The sequence below is a fragment of the Manacus candei genome, unplaced genomic scaffold, assembly GCF_025592945.1.
Source record: "Manacus candei isolate 608988 ecotype Guabito, Panama unplaced genomic scaffold, ASM2559294v1 h1tg000024l, whole genome shotgun sequence".
NCBI lineage: Eukaryota > Metazoa > Chordata > Aves > Passeriformes > Pipridae > Manacus > Manacus candei.
This window is the reverse complement of record NW_026138072.1, coordinates 3453769-3476075: the sequence shown is the minus strand read 5'-3', so window position 1 is coordinate 3476075 and position 22307 is coordinate 3453769. Positions and strand designations below refer to the sequence as shown.

The following is a 22307-nucleotide window of genomic DNA, read 5'->3' as shown; positions in this document are numbered from 1 at the left end:
GTATCATGATACTGTCGGATACACCACCAGTGTGTGCTAGAGACAGTTTGAAAGATGCTCCCCCACTGACATAGATATAGTTGATTGATCCTTTGCCAAGTTAAGCTGCAATGTCAATTACCTTAACCTCTTTTAAAGAAATTGCCTCATGTGTAATTGGCATCATAGTATGCTTTTGGAAGTCAAAATTATTAATTCTTTCTTACCAATGCCCAACAAGACATGATCTTCATTTTCTTTCAAAGGAACCACGTAGTCTTAGAAAGGCTAGGAACAGAAAACTTGAGCTCTATCTTTGAAGACATATAGTTGTATTTGTGCTTAGCTGTAAGCTGTCCTATAGGCTTTCAGAATTTAGTTCAAACACTGTCAAGCAGCAGCCACTTCATTTTAGCCATTTTCATAAATGCAACTGACATGGTATGTTACTTCCAGACTCTAAGATATGCACCACAAACTTCAATTTTCAGCCTGTTTTCTTACAAGTTTAATTGTACTCTGACTAGCCAATATACTGTGCTTTGGAGGAAACAGCAATGTGTTTCTAAGATGCTTATTTCCAGTGCCTGATCTGCTCACATCTGTCGCAGTTCAGTTCACGCTTTACAAAGTCAGCTACAGCCTTTCTGTTAGATCAAAACAAGAGGCAGTCAATACAGAACCAGAATCTTTTCCCCTAACAAGACTGTTCAGCTACAACACTCTGCTTCAATATACACTTTCAACATAGACACCAAAAATGAGTGCATACTGCAGAGAAACACGTGAATCTCGAACAAATGGATCAATCTTCCACACAGGTGGTAATTAAAATTAAAAACAAAAAAAAAACCAAACCAAAACAAACAAAAACCTTACAGTCATCACCACATTTATAAAAATGACCTAACAAAAGTGTCACTCAGCAATATTTCACTAAATTCAGACATTTAAAAAAAAAAAAAGAAAAAGCAGCAGTCACTTGGTATTGAGAAATCTTCACCAAATTTTCCAGATTTGATTAGATTTTGCTTCTCTCAATTACTGAATTACTATTTTAGTGTCATACCCAGGTAATAACTAAGCTACTGCTTTAACAGGTGATTAAAAAATACCAAGACCGAGGTCTTCTGGTTTTGTAAACAGATACCTATAAACAAAAAGCAGAATATAATACTAGAGATCAAATATGACTGACTAACTGTAATGGGACTTCTCACATATATTCTCTCCCAAAACTCTTTAGATACCTCCAAGAAGCCAACAATGGGACCTGCCGTATTTTTTACATCAAGCATTTTTCCCACTTAAGTCCAATTAAGGACTCACAGTTACCCACAAGGTCTCTCTCAGAGACTAACTGCTCAGATGTAATAAACCATGCTGTCTCAAGGATGAAGCACTGCAATTTGTCAGCCAGCTGCTGATTAACCCCCACACGCTCAGAAAACCAACAGTTCCAGTGCTGTGCCTTATACCAACACTGCTGAGCAGATGAGCTCTGCTTTTCTTCTGCAGAGGTTTCATGCAGTTTTTCTGAAATTAGACCTTGTATTTTTAACCCCAAAAAGTAAAAAAATAAAAAATAACTTCACTTCTGTCACTTTTCTTCTTCCTCCCCGCCCCCCTTTTTTTATGGTTTCTTCGAAGGGCTGTGGGGAAGGACACAGTATATGCCAAAAAAATCCCCCATGCTTTCCAAGTTTTGCTCAAATGCACCCTGAAGGACTACTGTGAAACAGCAAAGAGGAGTAATCTGGCTACCTGGTTACAGGAATGCAAATGAACAAAAGCATCACTCAGGCTTTCAGGAACACATTATCTACTAAATCTATTTTAAATAATGAAATTTATTCAGAAAACAGGAAAAAAAAAGCACACAAACTACAGAATTACCACCTTATTTCACCTTTTATGCTGCATCCTCACTGGATTATATTTCACTCCATGTATTTGAATTTAATTAAGTTGCTATGGGAGATTCACCACTAAGCCAGCAGCACCACCTTACACTGACCCACTGCTTTCATGATTGCATTTCACATGAAGCAAAATACTGCTGTAGCAACCTCCTCTAGATAACAGCTCAGGGCTTCTGATAGCATTGTGTTCTAAAGGTCTGCTGATCTTGACTTTAGAAGCGAGTGGCTACTACTTCTAGGAATGGCAGCAGTTTTGAAATCTGAGGGGGATACTTTCATAATATGAATATGCCAAAATAAAGTCCTGAGCTTAGCAGTCACTTTATAAAGGAGAATGTAACTGAGAACATAGCAAAAAGTACAGTCATTTCATAAAATGTCTACTTCTAGAAGCAACAATTTTAACTCAATCTCAAACAAAGGGGTTTTTGATCTCCTGAATGCTGGCCAGTGAGAGTGTAAAACAAGCTACTAGTTGCCAGTAATCACCATTCATGGTTTTTTTAGTTTTTTGATTTGGTGGTAGCTAGAGAGAAGTCTTGTTTACAGAAATATGGTAACCTATGACAATATTAAAATGCAAGAAGATGAAAAACTTCATTGCCTAACAGTAGTTACAGGCTTCTTATGTCTACAAGTAAATAACAAAGTGTAAAACATGCAAGTATGCTTACTACCATTTGTTTGTATAGGTCCTGAATACTAACAAAACGTGGCATGCTTTTCCTGCTGTTGAATTGAAATGTATTTTCTTTTTAAAACTAGGCACAAAATAAGTCTGATGCATGAAGGCACAAAAGCATATAGCTTCCACAAAAAACACATACAGGTGGGTGTGCCTATGCCACTGTCTATGCCAAATATCTTTGCTGCTCATCCTCTATGAGAAATGTATTTGGCAAAGAGGATGAGCAGCTTTACAACCAGAACCCAAAATGAGAGTAGACATCCTGAACTGTCAATTCTCTTTCTGGGCAATGAATATTCACTGATGTTTGCACTCTGCTTGCATCAAGTCAGACTGAATTAAAACTGCTTTTTGAAAAATATTGAAGTAATCATCACCTAGGAGTCACACTGGCCAAGGTACTACCACATATAGTGTTACCAATGCAAGCCATTCACTTTCTATCCCCAAGATGCAGCATAAAGATCACACTGGTCAGAGCACAGCTCTCAGATGAACACCCAGAATCAATGCATTTACACACTGTGTCACCAAAGTCATTCACAAACCTCATATGATAAATAGTCACTTACACTTACAATAACAGATGTAATTGCTAACAGTTGCTTAACATTCCTTTGCAAATTTAACTTCTAATGGCAGAACACTTGCCTGAACACTGCCAGAGAAGTTGGGTGTAAAACTCTTTTTCCAATACTAACAATAGCAGCATACATATTTAAATACACAATGACTATGTCCCTATTTTGCCCATTCACTTGAAGTTACTAGCTGATGACACCTGGATCTACAGTCACTTTTCTTTTCCTCAGTCTGGTCCTGGTCCTGTCAGTAGTTTATGCAGGTGCTCACATTTCTGCTGCGCTCAGTAAGTGAAGCAAGATCGAGCCTCTCTCTCACAGAGCTCTCAGTTTTCAGTTTGTTGCTTCATCCAAATATACAGTGCCAGCTACATAAGCAAAAGGACAACTGATGAAAACTTTTAATTCATTCCTAACTATCATATGTAAACCCCCAAGCCTCGCACTTCTGACACTGAAGAATGAACTTTTTTTTTTTTGAGATTTTCTCCTCAGATCTAAGACATGCTTGCTCTGAAGTACACATGGAGATATTCTGGTAATGAAAGAGCTTTCTCACAAGTACCGTCCTGCAACCCTTAGAGGTAAACCACTCACCAAAATACTGAATGCCTAATGGAAACAAATGAAAATTGTGCCACATTAAGAAGTCTGGGCTGGATTCCAAAACTACCCATACAAAACGTTACTCTGCTCCTATCTTTATTAACTTATTTGGCTTTACTGGAATTTACAGGCTGGAGCATTCATTCAGTTAAATACTGCCCTCTCCTGGAACTATCTCACATTTTTCTGGCTCTTTAAATGAAATCAGTTAAGGCTTTTCCAGTCACCATAAATGCCATAATATTTTGTGAACAATTTCAGTCTGACATTGGAAAACCGATGCTCTGTAAGGAATATCACGACTTACACAACTCTCATAATGTATGACATACATATTCCACTGTTCTTTACTTAAAGGTCTCTAACATCATGTGAAATGTGATCTTCCTGGGTAAATAAATGGTGTAGAAATCTGTGCCGACTTTCTAGAGCTTTTAAAGACTGCAACATTACAGAAAAAAATCTGTACCTTCTACAGAGCTTGTTGTACTGCAGGGCATTTTTGGACCTTCCACTGTCTCAACTTGGTTGGAATTAATACTCTATAAAAAAAAATAAAAATTACAGTAACTGTATTTGATGCCCATGACATTATCTGAAAACTCAAGAATAATATCAAAGACTACCAAATCAATATGTTATAAGCAATACTAAAATCACTGATAGAGATTCCACTAGGAATATTTTATTGGCTACCTTCTAAGGGAAACCAACAGCAATTCCTCAAGAGGGAAACCAATAAAATATTTCTAACCACAGAGAGAAGTTACCTCCTGCTTACAATACACAGGGGATATAAAGGATCAGATTTAACATTTGTACTTCACTGCTTAGAACCTCTTTATGAGAAAAGCAGCACTGCGCCTTTGCACAACAGCTCTGTTCAGAAGTCTACTTTATGTCAAAAGCATCCTCAAGCAGTTTTGATGGATAGGCAATATAAAGAGAATAAACCAGGTCTATACACTAGCTATATGGTAAACCCAGCCTGGAAGGCAGGAGCCACTCTCTTCCCATGTCTGTGGTCCCAGGCCAGTCTGCCCTCTCACTCATATGCACACTGCCTATATCACCGCTACTCAAAAGAAACTGGGGACTACGATCCAGACTCTTATTTCAGCAATTACCCTCGGAGATTACAAGTAAGGCAACAGGAAGAAATAATGTATCCTTTTGTGTGGTTTCCTCTACAGCTCCGCTTGCTCCTAGTGCGCGTTGCCTATGTATCTGCCACCTACCAAGAGTAGCAGAGTAAAGACGTGGTAATCTAACCAGAAAAGAAGCAGTCAGGGATGACCCTGGGCTGAATATTGCAGCCAAACTGATTTGAAAGCCATGAAGCTGTCAAGCTATCTATGATCCCCACCTCAGTGGGGATAGTTGCATTTTTCTCTGCTCATCTGTTGGTGTGCTAGGCAGTTTCCTATTCCCATGCCTACCAGGCAGAAGTCATCTCCTCCTTGTGAAACTACTAACTCTGTTCACCACCATGTAATAAAATTACTTAAATTATCATAAATTATCTTAATAATTTCAGATTGTTATCCTGGTTTGACCTTTCTGGTTTTTTCATTACTCTGACACCATTTCAAAGGTGTCCATCAGTCCCCAGATCTCTCCTCCAGATCTCTCTTCCTCTGACCTCTCCCCTGCACTGGCTGTGCTGCCCAGCAGCTGAGACAGCCAAGTGGATCACCTTTACACCCTGTCTAGGTCTCCAGGGTTGGCATAATGAACCACACAGCCCCACTGATGGGCACCACTACCACCACAGCAATCTCTGCCCCAAGGAGGTCACACAGAGTTCAAGTAATTTCACGTTGTTCCTCACCATCTTCAGAAATCTCTCTTCTGTATTGCCTAGCACAGCCACAAAACCTGTTAGTTTTCCCTTTCTGAACTGTTTAGTGGAGGCATGGCTCCCCTATAGGTGAATGCAGATTACTGACAGTTTGCTTGTTTTAACTTTTCCATTACCATTTTAGACTTCTAAGGAATACTCAAGGAACTAAAAGAGCCCACAGAGCAGAGAATGAAGAACACACTTGAGAAAAATTAGTATTTTATTGCAGGAATAAATGCAAAAATATTTTGTGCTCCTCCCTAAGTCAGCCATTTCACACAAATCCACAGCTGCATGCCACCATAAATGAGACGAGCTCCTTCGCTTAAGTTCACGACTCTCTGACTCAAGCATAAAATAGCAATGTGGTCATTTATACAGTCTCAAGATACCAGTTATACAGCCTTAGTCTGCTGTAGATGAGATAAATACTCCAGTACAGCAATAAATTCTACCTCTATTTTAAAAACACTATGTATTGTGAAATCTCTAATGCCCACCAAAAATCTCTAATTCCCTACCAGTGCTTTGCATATAACTAAAGTGCTCAAAACCCTTGTTTACAATAGAGATAAAATTAATTTTACCTTTCCTTTAGGACATAATACATAGTCTAAACATGACAGTTTGATCATCTCACATATAATCCAGGATGATATCTAGTGTATAAGAAATTGACTAAATAAACGTGTGATCTTCCCAATTATTTTGGTTTCTTTCTGCTTTATTAAAAGTGGTGCAACACCGATGCTGAGCAGAAGGGGAGCAGGGTCCCCACAACAGAATCTAGACTGCTGTGACCAGAGGAATTAGCAAAAGGGGAACTCACAAATCCACGGCAGTAGGTTTTTTCCTGAAAATACCAGGTGCAGAATTTTTAGCCTTTAAGAGTCTTTGTCTTTGAGAATATCTAACATACCACACTTTTTTTCCCCATTTCACAGACTGAAGGAAAAATGAAGATTTTTATGAGTGCAAGAAAAATCCAGTTATAAAAATAAGAATGCATTCTTGATTATAGTCTTGATTTTCCTTTGGGGTTTACTATTGTCTCAATGGAAAAGCCACACACAGTTGTAGAGATTCTGCAAGTTACACAGAACAACTTCTTTGTATTGGAACAAGTCAAATTCTTGACAATTTAGTTACACAAGATTATACATAAGGACTATACAACATACCACACATTAAGTTTCTCTGTTTTACACTATATACAAATCATTTTCTAATTTTAAAAAAAGAAATACAGAATGCAATGAAGATAACTCAAGAAAATCAGTGCACAAACAAGGAAACCTGAAGCAAAGCATGAAAAAGAAAAGCTGAATTTCAAGACCAGGAAAAAAGCCAACTTTTAGTATGTTTTTAGCTCACTAGTTTTATATAGTTGTATCTCAGTTCTGTACTGCTATTAAAGAACTTGTACATGCAAGCATTCTCCTCCTTATTTTACTGAAATTGAGATGTCCTGAAGGATATCATAACAGTGCTTCAGACAGTTTACACTGAAATAAGACCAACCATATCATAACTAAACACTATAGCAAAAGTCTATACTCTATTTCTGCTGTAAATAATAGACCAGGGCTGGCTCTTGATCAAGGTTCCCAAGCATTACAGTACCAAACAAAAAAATTGAACTAAATTAAATATTTCAAAGTATTAAAATGAATACAATGGTGATGCCATTGAAGACATAGAGATTTCAGGGAAAGATACTCACCATAGAGTCCACCATAATTAAAAAACAACTTGGGAGGCAAAGGAGGCTTTGACAAAGCTTCAACATCTCTTATGCTCCAGCTTCAGTCATACAGTGTGCTACACTTACACAAAATAGAAGCCCACAACATTAATCATGCCATTATGCTGGTGATTAGTGACACGGGCAGCTTAAACTAAAGGGCTACTTGAGAAAAAACAAATCCAGCCCGAAAAGTTTAGAGCTGGAAATTATGAAGAAAAGCTATAGTACCTGGTAAAGAGGAGGTCTGTCCCAGAAGTATTTTCTGAAGAGCTTAATGTGCAACTCCAGTAAGTGCTGTGCAGTGTGGCTAAATGTCAGCATCAGAGCTCCCAGTGCATGAACAAACTGCACGCAGGCACCATCGCAGATCTCTGCTCTTGCAATGTCAAGCAAGTGACTGCCCTGGAAGCTGGAATGAATCACTCTTTAAAGTGCTCTGTGCACAGGTAGAAGCAAAGCATGGCCCCAGTGAGCTTCCTGCTCACCTTCGGCACAACCCGTCAGGACCCCAACACACCCACTGCAAAAACCAGAGGCAGAAAATCCGAAACATTCACTGAAAGCACAGCTGGAAAAACAAATACCAATTACTCCTCTGAGCCTTAAGAACACACAGCTACTTCTAGCTAACAACTGGGAAAAAACAATATTAGCTCTAGATGGTTACTCACTAGTAAAAGGAGCCAGAAAGAGCAAGCTGTGACAACACCTATTTCTCCTGATTGTTATAAGTGAGCAATAGTACCTTTTCCTGTAAATGTTGCCATATATAGCCATAGGACACAACTGGCAGCTAGCAGATTTGTTATCCCATAACAGTGAAAAACAAAGTATCTCAAGGGAATACGGTATTGTTTGGACATTACAAACAAATGAGACAGTCATAACAGAATGCACCATACTGAAGTATAGATTAGCCTCACATAAACTGTAGGCTGCATGGAGCCAGAACCAAAAGAGCCATATACTAGAGTAAAAATGTATCCCAATTTTTGTGTATATCTATTTGCAAAGAAAAGCCAAGAGTGAGAAGGGGTGTCTGATGCTGAATATTTGGTATCCCAAGACACATACACACACCCCCCCCGTGCAGGTCCTCAGGACTGTACAGACGGAACTCCAAACAGCTGAAAGGTGCCAGAAAACACTTGTCCTGTAAGTCATTTATCAGTGTGGCAGCTCTCTGGCAAAACAGTCATAAATGCAGCACTGTCTTTATTGCTGACTCTCCTTTATTTGTTCAAACTTGAGCTTTAGAGAGATCGCAGTCTGCCAAAATTTCATGAAAGTCAGGTCCTATGATTCTGCTTATAGCAGAATTCTATGTATATTTTTTAAGGAATGTCTTTTCTTGTTTGTAATGCATCAGGATTCAGCTGCAATAGTTCTGGGAGAGGTACCTGATGGTGCAGCTGGTCCTCTGTCATTTAACTGACTATTAATTGACTTGCAAATGTAATGAAAGATGCAAATAACAAACTTCCTTTAATTGTAAATACAAGTTTACCACTTAAAATGATAATACTGGCAAAAAGCAGCAGAAACCAGCACAAAATAGGCAACTCTTTCAAGATAAACAACAGCATTACCCACATTCCTTAACTGACAGGACATTTTCAGAGGAAGCAGCAAACCATTTTACTCACTTTGTGAAGGGCTCAACTAGTTTGGAGTGTTCATGTTGAAAAGCTAAATCTAATGGTGTTGCTCCCTCCTCACTAGATAATGCTAATGCCAATGACCCTCCAGGCTGGGCTTCCAGGAACAGCAAAAGCTTAACCAAGCCCAATTTGATCACAAGCTGGAGAAGAGTTTCTTTATGTTTAGACTCTGAAAAAACACAGCAAGCAAAACAAAATCATCAGTAACAAAAACCAGTATTTTATTTGCTAGGAGGCATTAAAAGACACTTGTTATCATCCGCAGAAGTATCACAGCTCAGGTTCAGACTTAAAAAATTACTTCAGCAGAAACACTTTTGGTCTTTCACTGAAATCAACAGTTAGATACTTAATTGCGTATGCGGAGCTAAAGGATATCCAAATACCATCTAATTTCATCAGTCAAAGAAAACAGTTTGAATTAGATAATCCATTATTTATTTCTTTCTTTATATATAGTATAGTACTCAGCACCAGTAAATGCCCCAATATACTGCAGAAGACTGTTAAGGGGCAATTTTCCTGCTGCTTTGTATTGTCTCAACAACACAAAACATCTGGCAACACAGCCAAGTATCTAAATTAAAAAATTTAAAAGAAAAAAAAGGTGGTATGATTTTTAAAGGCAGGCTATTTATCAGGATGGTAAGAGCAGAGAGAGCTATAAGCTGAGCTAACACCCACATGCATAAAATATGCCACAAAATTCTTGTTTCTCTCCCCTCCAAAAGGTGACCTCCTGCACCAATCATTCCTCTCCTCTCTTCTCAGCAAATAATCATGAAGTGCAATGGGATGAAGCTTAAAATAAGATATACAACAATTACTTAATCACTAGATCATGAATCACCATTCAAGCCATTCCCTGGCCTTTATTCAAAGAAAGATTTATCTGTCTACATATATTCTCAAACAAAAAGTCTCTGCAATTTAAAAGCGATAAATAAAATATTCTCAAGTGCCACTCAACCTGTTCTATACACTGATATTTTAGTATAAAATTAAATATGAGAGTGCTTCCACAAGGTCAAGTATTTAAGGGGAGTTACCCTACAGATCTTAGAACAATCATCTGAAATCTGCTAGGTTTCCAGTTATTCATAAAATTTCATTGAAATTTATGATCCCTATTCAACAGACTTCTTCTTCCCTTGTAACCAACCACTTCAGAAGAAGTAATTGAAAATTATACACTCCAGAGGCAATGGCAAGGTGAAGCTCACGAAGCATATGTAGGTATGTGCACACATTGGTGTAAATAATAAGAATTGAAGTCAACAGCAAAATTGTTGCCAAATTTCCTCTCTACATCAATATTTACAAGATAAACTGTCTGACAGAATGCAATCCCCTAGCAGAGAGACTAGTTATGCAGTCAAAAAGCCAATAAGCATTTTTTTCAGAAACACTTATACACTGAGCAAAGCTGTCATCTACTTACACTCAAATATAGTAGCTTACAGCAGACTCCTATTCAGTTTAAGTACTCCCTCTGAAAGTGTCAGGTATATTTAATTTTTTAAAAAATCCTGAAGAATCCTCAAGTGGTCTTTAGTCCATTCTTTGCCTTTAGCCTAATTTTTGTCTCATCTCTTCTAAACACCTTCCAACATAACTTCCTTGGGCAATATTCACCAGGGAAAATTTTACCCTCACCATAACAACAATCATCTAGCTCACCCTTTCTCAGTATAAGCCTGCTGCTTCTTTTCCCATTTGAATGAAAGATACTTCATTTCTTTCCCTTCACAGTTTCTTTTCACGTAATTGAAGGCTGCTGTCATGTCTCAGCTGAGTACATCCTCTTAACATCTTAACAGGAGAGCTGCTTTCTGCAAAGACCTTTCTGAGGGCAGGGGGAAAGTCATCAACCCCTTTTTGAAAATGCTGGATTTAAAGTGTTATTATATTCAAAAGAATCCTTTATCTCCGCATTGCATAAAGCCAGAATGGCAAGGAACCTGAGGAATTTGCTCTACCACTCCCCAGAGAAAATTACTGTAGGATCTCCACTGGTGATAAAGTTTTTTGCTCTGAGTATTTGATGACAGCCATCCAGATGTTTTACCTTCCATTTCAAGCGTAATTAAAAGTTTCAGATAGTCAAATCCCAGAAAACCAGGCCACACTTCCTCCAATAAACAAAACAAAATCCAGACATCAGAGTAAAAGGGAGCTTCAGGACACGGACTCTAACAGAACTGTAACAGCCAGCAAACCGGCATGTATTATCTGAAACCCATTTTTCACTGCAGTTCTAACAGAAACAGAACATTAACATTTAGATGCAGGAAAAATTCTTTAAACCAGAATATCCCTAAACATATACAGAAAATGTACCTGAGTATTTCTAGAACACACATACAAAATGTTATGTCATTATTTATAAAAAAAATCACGTTCAAACTCATTCTTACTTGTGGCTAGCCAACATGCGACCTGGTGCATTAGCCTGCCTATGCAACAATTTTCTCCCCAGGTTTTGGGCAATAAAATTTTTTCTCGGTCTTCCCATTTCATGTTCTAGGTAAAAATACATCCAACTGGGCATATGATCCAGGGCCACAGGGGTTTTTCCCTCCAAGGTCTACAGAATATTTCTGATTTCAGTTTTTGGAGTCAATGATCATTGGTATATTTTAGTTACCAACTTTAATATGAACTATAGTGTTTACACCACTATTAAACGAGACAGCATTATGTTTCAAACTTTTCAAGCATGTGCAACCTTAAAGTCCACTGAATCCAACTCAAGCCTTTGCCGAATGCTTTGCTAAATGGAACTACAGAAAGCCTTGGGTCAAAAGGAACCTTCAAGGACCACTTAGTCCAAAGACCCTGCCAAGGACAGGAACACCTTCCACTAGATGAGGTTTACTTAAAGCACTATCCAACCTGCCCTTGAACAAATTCAACCCAGAGGATTTGACTCCAACTCACAGCTTCAAAGCCCAGCGAAGCACTACACATCAAACATCCTGATGTGCCTGGATCTGAGACCTTCTTCTATGGAAGAACATTTAAATGAACAGGGCTCAGGCTTCCCAAAACATGTGGCTGATGTGCCACTTAAAAAATGGGAGCCCTCAGTACAACTTCCTCCTCAGCTAGATGGGATTTGAACACACACAACTTCAAATTTCCTCTGATCATTCCTCCAGTGGAAGCATACCCTGGCCCCTCTGTTGCAGAGTAATTGAAAATGGGTTATGGTGCAGAGGGAAATCCAAGGGATGCAAAGCAGAAGACCAAGAAAGCAGCAGACTGACTACAATCAATCAGCTATGAGAAGCCTCTGCTGTTTAGACATGGATGCCTTTCTCATGACACACATCAGAAGTGAAAAAGGATGCTCAAAGCCTGGATGTCTCACTTGCTCAGAGAATGACGTAACATTCAGTTACAGTATGAAAATGTTTGTTAGTGTCTTCCCTTTCCCAAGCTATATTTCTGAATAGAGACTGATAACACCATTTGTGATTTGCACTGGCCCCAGTGCTATTTCTGTACTTCAGAGACTATCCCTCACAAGGACTGTAGCAGGCTCAACTCTATGCCACCAGTCTGGACCCCAGCAGAGCACCAGCCAGTGATGAAAGTCACTAGCACTCCCTAGCATGCATTTATATGTACACTAGGGAGCTGAAATACACAGGAAATGCTGTGATCCAGAACCAAGACCCTGAGCAAACATTATGCATTCAAAGATTAAAATGTTCACTAAAAAAAATATTTCAGGATTGCTCTTTGATCTGGAGTACTTAAATTCTGCTGAAGTCCAACTTTAGACACCAAAGTGGGCTCTTTAGATGCTTCCAACTATATATTAACTATATATTTGTATATATATATTGTCAATGATGAGACAGCAGATAAATTAATCTACTTCAAACATCAACCAATATCAAACACACTAAACATCTGAGCAGATACTTGGATTAAAAACACAGAAACAAAAAGGCAAACTTTACTCTCAACTTTGGCCTGGGGCCACTGGGTTTCAACGTATATTGTAACATCACAAAAAAAAGCCAGGTAAGCTTGCTCTGAGCATGATAAGATTAGGACTTTCTCACTCAGCAAAAACAGAGCCTGTAGGAAGCCTTCTCTGATGAGGGATAGCCTTCCCTCTGCTCTGACATTGCAACAGATAAAGTTACCCTTCTGGTGGCCAAATCTGGTGGCAGTATGAATAAGCCTGCTACAAAGAAATGAGTTTTAAAAATTATAGTAATTAATCTTTGTCATTTGAAAACACCATCTACAACAATAATTTCTATTATCTCACCACAAATAGTCTAGTAACTGATTTTTATCTGCCCACCCTAACAACCTTCATCTAACTTTATACTAGATTTGTTTATGACCAGATGAACACACATAGTAGTGAAACCACCAAGAAGCTTCACTGGCTGCTTTCACCTCTAGTGAACTTAAAAACAGCACTCACACTCCTCCCCACACTTTACTTCTCTAGATGATGTGTTTGCTGGGCTACCCTCTTCTTACTACTCCCACATGGCTTACCCAAGAGTGAGCAGAACCTGATGACATAAAGCGATAACTAATAGCTTCATGATACTAAAATCTGAAATACAAATTGTGAAGTCAGAAGTCTAAATGGAAAAGTAAACATGTTCTTTCAACACAAGCAAACTATTTTTTACCACAAGGATGGTCAAATGCTGGGACAGGTGACCCAGGTAGGTTACAAACTGTCTGTCTGTGGAATTGTTCAAAACATGATCCTAAGCAACCTGATACAACCTTGAAGCAAGCCCTGCTCTAAGTGGAGGATAAGACCAGGGATCCCTTCACCCAAAATCTGCTGCAGTTGTATTCCAGGATCAGCAATATCAAAGTAAAAGAACAAAAAAGACAGGATATTGATAATAAGCTTTTTAAATAGATCTGCCTATAAAGAAAAGATTTGCATTAAAGAATGGTAAAGTTTGGAAATAACAGGGGTTTAGCAACTTTTTTTCTTAAAAACATTTTCTAGTTTCAGTTCTTTTATCACCTCCTCTTATAGCTCCTCACTGTGACAGAATAAATGGCATTTTCCCCACACTTTTCACTTTATTTTTCCATTCCCTTGAGGAAGATTTCAAATGTGGCACAACGGCGGGGGGGGGGGGGGGGGGAGGGGGAATCCAAACAAAAAAAACTAACAAAAAGAAAGAAAACCGTCAAGAAATAGACAACACCACCCCCAATAGTGGAAAAAATCCAATGTAATTAATTTAACTGCACTCTTGCAAAGCTGGAACAGAATAAGGAAAAAAAGGAAAACACAAGGCTTCTACAGCATATTCATATGGTATAAAATGCCATTTTTCATCAATACACAAAACCAACAATTCTTAAGATTTGAAAGCCAGTGCTGCTGGCTGATTCATACAAGGCTGACTACTGCAAGGCAGGTGGTGCTGTAAATTGCACTATCAAGATGTTGTTTTACATTGCATCCCAGTTCTCCAGCCAAAACATTCTATTTGAGTTACACAGAGCTGAGCCAAACTCAGTCTGTTTTAAACATTAAAAGAATCCTTTTGTTCTTCCTTGCACCTGAATCCCTTCCTATGTCCAAAAAAATAAACTAAAACCAAGTATTTCTCTCTGACAGAAATGACTAAGCCTGTTCCAGGCTCTGAATCTCATTAATTTCCTGGAGGCAGACTAAAAACCTCAAGGCTTGACATGCAGGGGGAGACATCAAAGCTGGCTGAAAAATTCCATTTTTTTCTGGCTTCATACTTTTATGCATTACTGCTAATTTTTCCATTTTTCCCTTAGCTATGAGATTATTTTTAAAGCTGTCTTCGGTACACCCCACTTCGACACGTGAAGTCAGGTTTGTGACAGCCCATCTGAGAGCACACCTGTGTGAACGCTCAAAGGCTGGCATCAATCTACAGAAGAAAAGGAGATGAGGGAAGATTAAGCTCCATCACAAAGGTGGGCTTAAAGGAGTTTTGCTCCAGCGGTTCTAGCAGCAGGAGGGTTAGAAAAGGTTCCCATCCACCAGCTCCACACAGGAAAGGCTGCCTGTGGTGCCCCACCTACACTATCATGTGAAGTTTCGGTTGACTCTGCTGCTTACTGACCCCAACAAAGATGCAAAACACCACAGCATACTCTTTCTGGAGGGGTATTCCTCATTCTTTAGTACTGCAGCCAAATGCTCTCTCCAGCAGTCTGGTTTAAGCACTTGTTTACTGAGCACCACCCAATGCCAGGTGGGGACACCCTTTCAGCTAGAAAAGCAGGCTTCTCCAACCTAGTGCCGATTGAAAGTTGAGGCTGGGTCAGACCACAGCTTCATATCTGGTCTCTTGAGCAACAGAGCCAGCTTCTGAGTCCACTACTTATATATGGTCTTAAATAGGAAACTTTATCTCTTGTATCTCTTACAGTACTTGCTCTCAACACTCTGATCATCTCCAAGTGCTCAGCGCTTTTCCCAAAAAGCCCCTTTGTGGTCAGAGGAACCTCAAATGCCTCCTCTCTGCTGTTACTACCATTGACCAGGAGACGAGAATCATACACTCGCTGGGGACCCACAGGTTGAAACATGCTTGCCAATATCTTACCCCATGTCACAGTTTCCTGGGTCAGCAGCAAGCATTGAAAGACATTCATCTACTTCCCAATGCACAGGCTAGCATCCTGCTCTGTCTGCCATGCACAGCTTCCAAAAGGGCAAATTCATACTGGGCCAAAGATTTGTCTGTTTCTCTAACTCCCTGAGCATTCTGACCACAAAACAATTACCTCTCCTCACAAATCTTACCAGACCTATACATACTTATCCACTGTTCCCACTGTTTTCCTAATTCCATGAAGGAGAACAGGCAGTCCTCTCCCTTTCCTTCCACAGGAATAAAAAGTAATCTAAAATTCTCACTAAGGAAAAGACAGACAGAATTTTCTTTAATTTACATCAAAAACATGCATCAGTCAGGTTTGAACTTATGTACCTTAGCAGGAATGTGTTAACACCAAGTGGAAAGAGTAATGCGATTTACAACGAAAAGGACAGGGAGAGGGCTATAAAGTGAAAAATGCCATAGAAAAAGGGAAGGTTTCCTCCAAAGGCAGACTATAAAGCAGCAACTTTGAGTATTTCAGTTCACCCCACAAGATCTATTCCCAGAAAACAATTACAATGCATTTATGAAATAAAATGGAAGATCTCCTTGTTCATTAGAGGGAACTAAACATGTACAGACACTGTTCCCTTCCCTGAGATCCACAATTTGTTTTCATAACTCAGGTTCTAATTGTATTGCTTCTATTAATAGCCAAAAACCTAAAAGAGCAGTCTTCCCCTTGAAAATAACTAAATAGTGGCAAAGCTGGCTTCCAGGCCCCACGAATTCAGATCAGGTTTTGTTTTATTCAGAGAGAAGGCAAAAGACTGCACCTTCATTTAATAGCATTAATTTAACAGCAATGTACAAAAGGAGATGTCATCTCTTCAAGTGCAACAGTGCCCATGAGGCAAACCCAATGCAGCATGCTGAAGACATGCTCATCTAACACTTCAAATGTTCAGAGAGGCTCTGTATTGTAACTGGGGCACACATCTCAGCTTTTTCACTGTGTTCAAATTTTGTTTATGTATGTATATATATAAAAATATATATAATGTAATATATATTATATATATATATTTAAATCTGAAAAGTGAAAAAGTATGAAAAATACATGGAAACAAAAAAATACAAGACCTGTAAAAGTCTCACAAGGGCAACATACTCTTTTTCCATAAAAATGTTGTTATAAACCTGAAAATTAACAATTAGCATAACTAAAAATTAGAGAATTTTGCTATGTGGATAGCAGCTGCCTTGGCAGAGCTTACTCTGGTATCAGCTGAGATGCGCTCTGACTCTCTGCACTCACAACACACCGAGGATAACTCTTGCCTGTGTTTCAAGCAAGAAGGTACCCAGCTGGTTATGCCCAAGCATCTCTCATTACCACACCTGGGTTGGGTTTCAACTGGTTTTGATGAAGAACTTAGCCAAGCTTGTGAACAAAACTACAGCTGAGTTCTTCAGGCTTTGACTTAAGGTACTCATTCCTAAGATCCAACACTTGTTCCAGAAGTTGACTAAATGTGAACAAATATTTACTACACATCAAAATGAAACAAGTAATGGCCTTTTATTTTTTTCTCTCCTGTCTAAACAATATTTGAATGAGACTTGGTACTTGTTTTCACATCTGTTTAAAGAATGGTTTACAACAGACAGACAAAAAGCATCCTTCAGATTTCAAGCTATATGCCATTAAGAATTAGAAATATTTAAGACAGAAAAAAAGTGCTCACCCAAAGAAATGGGCTAAGTGCTGTGTTTTTACTTCCCAAAAGCTTGCATGAATATCTATTCCTGTTTGGCTCATATGGAAGCAGCCTGTCTTCCAATTTTTAGCAATTTAAAATACTAAAAGGAAAGCAGCTAAAAGCACCAAATATTCAATGAAAAACATGTGAAGCCATCAAGTTTCCAATCTCAGCTATAAATCAGCTGGGTCTGCAAAAAAAATTATACTCTTAAGCAAACCATAACTACAGCTTTTTGTTTGCGATGAAACCTGAAACTTGGAAAATTTCACGTGGTTTTCTTACAAAAATTTCAAAAGCATACCCTAATGTAAAGTTTCACATATATTTTCACCCCATTCTTCTACAATAAAAAAAAGCCACAAAAAAACCTTGTTTAATGATATGCTCCCCAAAGAATGATCATAGTCATAAATAAAGCATAAACATTAACAAAACAGTGACAAAAATTACATTTACTCTGTATATCAGAATGCCTACAGTAACATAGTCTTCTCTTTTATTACCACTTCCTTTTTGTCTGTGTAGATAAAATATCTCACTTGGTTAGAATCACAGCAGCAAAACTTCACTGTTACAGCTTTTGCTTTTTTTAAGCAGCCCTTTAAAGCTTTTAAAGCTCTTTAACCTTTCAAAGGCAGAGTCCATTTATAAATAAAGAACTACATTCACAGATAGTCAAGGCAGAAAAACTTCCTGGAGAGACAGAGTTACAATAACCATTATTATCCTTTTTAACTCTCTAGGCACAAACCAAATCTCTGATTACCCCTCTCACATCTGAACAATTTTTTCATGTTAACCAAAAAATAAAGCACAAGGATTGAGAACACGGATAAAACAGTGAGATACTCTGCCCTGAACTGTGCACCAAACCACTGTTAAAAGCTTTCTGACTTAAAATAAAACCCTACCACCTTCTGGGCAGTGTCCAAGGGTGTTCCAGGTCAATGGCAATTCTTCATAAGCAATGGCCATCCAGCAACTGCAGATCTTTCATCCTTAGCCCAAATTTATCCAGCAACAGCTTTTGATTAGTGGCAGTGAGACATTCTGCATGACTGACCAGAAAGCAAGACAACTTGCAAGACAGATTCTCTCTGTAAGTGATGGGACAGCTGCTGAGTACCAGAGGTGAGTAACTCCCTGTGTACATTAATAGAGACAGAAACTGCTTCTTGGCATCCATGGCCTGTAATTTTAATTTAAATTAATCACTAATGTTCAGAAATCACTATGTTCAGAAAAGACATGTTGTTTTTTATTCCACTTCACTTCTAAGAGCTGTGACTGCTCATTCAGAATTATTTTATTCTTTCCTCTCATTACATTTATTTGTCATAGGACATCCACCAACCATTTCTAGCAATGAACTTGGACTCAACTAGACTGTGAAATGCCATTCCTCTAAATTATACCAACATGATTAATTCTAGAACCAGTCTTTTTAGGTGAGCATTCTTTAACTACAACAGAAGGAACTGAAGGTTCTTGGATAAACATCAGGAAAAATATGATGCTCATGAGAAGAGTGGGGGAGTGGCCTGCAACATGAACTCTAAGTAAAATATCTATTAACATCCTTTTTTGTACCTATCCAGGCCAAAACCCAAAAGCTTTTAACTAATGCATGTTTCAGGCTCTTGGCAGACTTGATTAAATGTTGTATCAACTCTCTAACTTACAGCTGGGACCCTTAAAGTCCGAGGGAGTTTGTCTCTCAAACCTCTTCAGGACTTTGTATTTCCCTCCTACTGCTTTGACATCTAAGGGAGGGTGGATGTCATATATCTAAAAAAGGTGCAAGCTGTACGTCTCACTAGAGAGCTAACCATAATGTACTAAGGGTACAAATCTATATTTTCCAACATACTCCTGTATACCCCTTGTATAACTACAAGTATATGTGCAATCTAATAACTGCAGAAAGAAGCAGTACTTACCACAACTGCAATTGTTTTTAAAGTGCTCTGTGGTCCCTTATGTTTAATTTGGCCACCACAAAGTAATACTAACATCAGCAGGCTATATTTTAACCTCACATTTTATTTTCATCTGTTCATGCCTTCTGCCATGATTAAGTGTTGCCTGCAGCCCTCTGTTTTTATTACTAGCCCAGAAGCAACCATTCAACAATGTCATTTCAGGCACTTTAAAAAAAAATTTAAAAAGCCTTGGAACGAGCCTAGCATTGCCTTTTCTCCAGTTGTAATCCATGACAATCATTTGCCATTTACAGGATTAAAGAAGCCACCACGTAATGGTGATGAACTTTCCTTTTTTATACTCTGCTCTTATTTTCATACTCTAAATCCCCTTTAGAACACACGAACAAATAACAAGAAGATCCTATTGCACAGGTACATCACATCTGTAGCCACCTACTCACACAAATGAAAAGGTCACAAAGCACACAACAGAGGTGACAAGTAGGGTTTATGTTACATCCGTGAAGCAGACAATGTCAAGGCATAAAGCCAACTGAGAAGCAACACATATCCCCCTGTTTGCAGTGAGGCGCCCTGGAATGGTTTCGCAGACACCTCTGTACCATGTCCAGCTCCAGCAGAGCTCCAAGCATTGCAAGCCTCCAGCAGAAGGATCTTGCAAGCCAGACTGACTGCTACACTGAGAGAAGGCTCAGGAAAAACAGGACTTTTGCAGGTGTTAGGATGCCCACAGGCAAACAGGTACAGCATAGAATTAACGCATTAAAAATTATGCCACCCTTGAAGACTGCACTTTAATGCATAGCTAAATATGCAAGTCCAGTAACATTGTCTACATCTGATACTGCACTCGCGTGGATTGCTACAAAAGGCAGGATCACCCCTGGTTGGTCAAAGGCCATCAGGCAGGATCACCCCTGGATCCCAAAGGCCATCATTCGAACTCCTGCATTTTCTCCAATACAGAGCCATAAAAGAGTTATACCAAATCGTCCGGTTATGTGCAGCTTTGAAAGGGGGTTTGAGTTTAGGAAAGAGTTGGAAAATGTAAACAGGAGTTGAGGCTCACCTGGAACTATGGACTGAAGAGCATTGTCACTAATCGCTCAGCAAACATTATGTATCTTTTCAGGGATCCGCCATAAACAAAGTAAAATTCAGCGTCCTCTGGGAGGTAAATGTCCTTGTCAAATTTTGCATGTATAGTCACCTGTCCCTGAAAAAGGAGACTGCATTGAGAAACATCTACTAAATTTCTCATCTTCAACAAATCCACTGACGTCCAGTTCAGATGCAAGTTTATTATAACCTTTATAACTCTACTACAGAGAGGTTATGATACAATGACAAACCTGCAGTTTTCTACTTCCACTTAGAAAGTAATGCTGGTTTTATGCCTGCTCAAGCAAAGGTTGATTTTAAAAACTGCATTTTAAATAATGTCTTTCAACTAATTCCCTTCATCCTGACCCACAAAAATGTAACTGACTTTTTATTTAAAATGCATCACAATAATTCAGTCAGTGAACCCAAATATTAAAGCAAGTTTTGTTTTAAAAAAATAAAAAATTCAAAAGTGCTTTAAATGATCTTGGACTCGGTTTGCAAAACAAAAGCACCAATGTAATTCTACAAATGAATATGCTGCTTTCAAAGAATACTAGTTCCCAGATGTCTGTTTATGGGTTTCTTTATAGTAAATAGAAAGCAACCAGCCAAGAAAAATCTGTCATACAATAGCTTCAAAAAGGAACAGGAAAGGGATCTGAGAAGCAGCAAACAATAACAAATGTCTGACAAGTCTGAGGGAGGAAATGTAGATCAAGCTGTACGGGCTGCAGGGCCTCAGCTCCAGCGGCTGGAGCACCTCCTCCCCCACCTTCTGCACTGACCTTGGTGTCTGCATTGTTGTTCCCATGTTCTCACTCTGCTCTTCCCTGGCTGGAATTTTCATCTGCACAAAAACCTTCTGTTCTTAAATATATTATCACAGAGCCATTACTATCACTCCTAATTGGCTTGGCCTTGGCCAGCGGCAGGAAGTCCATCCTGGAGCTGACTGGCATTGGCTCTACCAGCTCAAGGAAGCTTCTAGAAGCTTCTAACAGAAGCCATGCCAGTAGCCCCCCTACTACCAAAACCCAGACACAGAAACCCACTACACCCACTTATGTCCCTGACAGTCCTTACAGTCCTTGCCTTATTCATTATATGGCAAACACACACTTCACTTCAGTGTGACTGTTGCCACCCCCCCAACATCACATCTTAGCCTGCCTTCCCCAAGGACGTCATTCTTGTCACTCATAACAATGTGAATCCTGCATTTGTTTTCCTCTTAAATATAAGTGAGTCTAATGAACTGGGGTGAAGAGACAAAGGCTAGTTTCCAGCACAGAATCTTCCTCAGATAGGATTGTCTCCATAAGAACAGGTGTAAACAACATTATGAGTTCAATATCAAGAGCAAACATACCTGTCATCCCCAGAAACTGATAATGCACCTCTTTTTTAGTAGCCTGAAGTGTTATTATAATTGCTAAGTGTTTTCTCGTATTTCTCTTTGGGTTTTGCACTATTGTAACCAGAATATATTATTATTATTATTATTATTGTTGTTGTTGTTGTTGTTGTTGTTGTTATTAATTCATCATCTTCTTAAAAATCTTTTTATGTTAGTTGCAAATAACCCTTTTGGTCTGTTGAGTAATAATGTGGATGGCTACTTTGGTCTGCAAAAAACTCTGGCATTCGCAGGTAATTTTAATAAAAAAGCATGAAGAAACTAAAATTATGGTTATTGGCATTTAAAAGTATGTAATTAAACCCTAATTCACGTATCAGTTCAAAACAGCAAAACCAACAGAAATAAATTACAATATACACACTATCTGAAACGGGAACGCTGTCCTTCTACAGTGATGTTTATTCTGAGTTTGTTCCAGACACTGAAGCTGGAAACACATCCCAACTGGCAT

General features: G+C 38.8%; 1 protein-coding gene across 3 annotated transcripts in view; it reads right to left on the bottom strand.

Moving 5' to 3' along the window:
- Positions 1–22307, bottom strand: part of ARHGEF28 (Rho guanine nucleotide exchange factor 28) — a 117961-nt gene that overhangs the window by 79240 nt on the left and 16414 nt on the right. Inside the window, exon 1 of one of the 3 annotated variants that reach the window (XM_051788150.1) lies at positions 7595–7993. The exons of the other annotated variants lie outside the window; for them this stretch is intronic. The gene's annotated coding sequence lies outside the window, so the exon portion shown is untranslated. Of the gene's footprint in view, positions 1–7594; positions 7994–22307 lie in introns of those variants that run through there. 3 annotated transcript variants of the gene reach the window in all.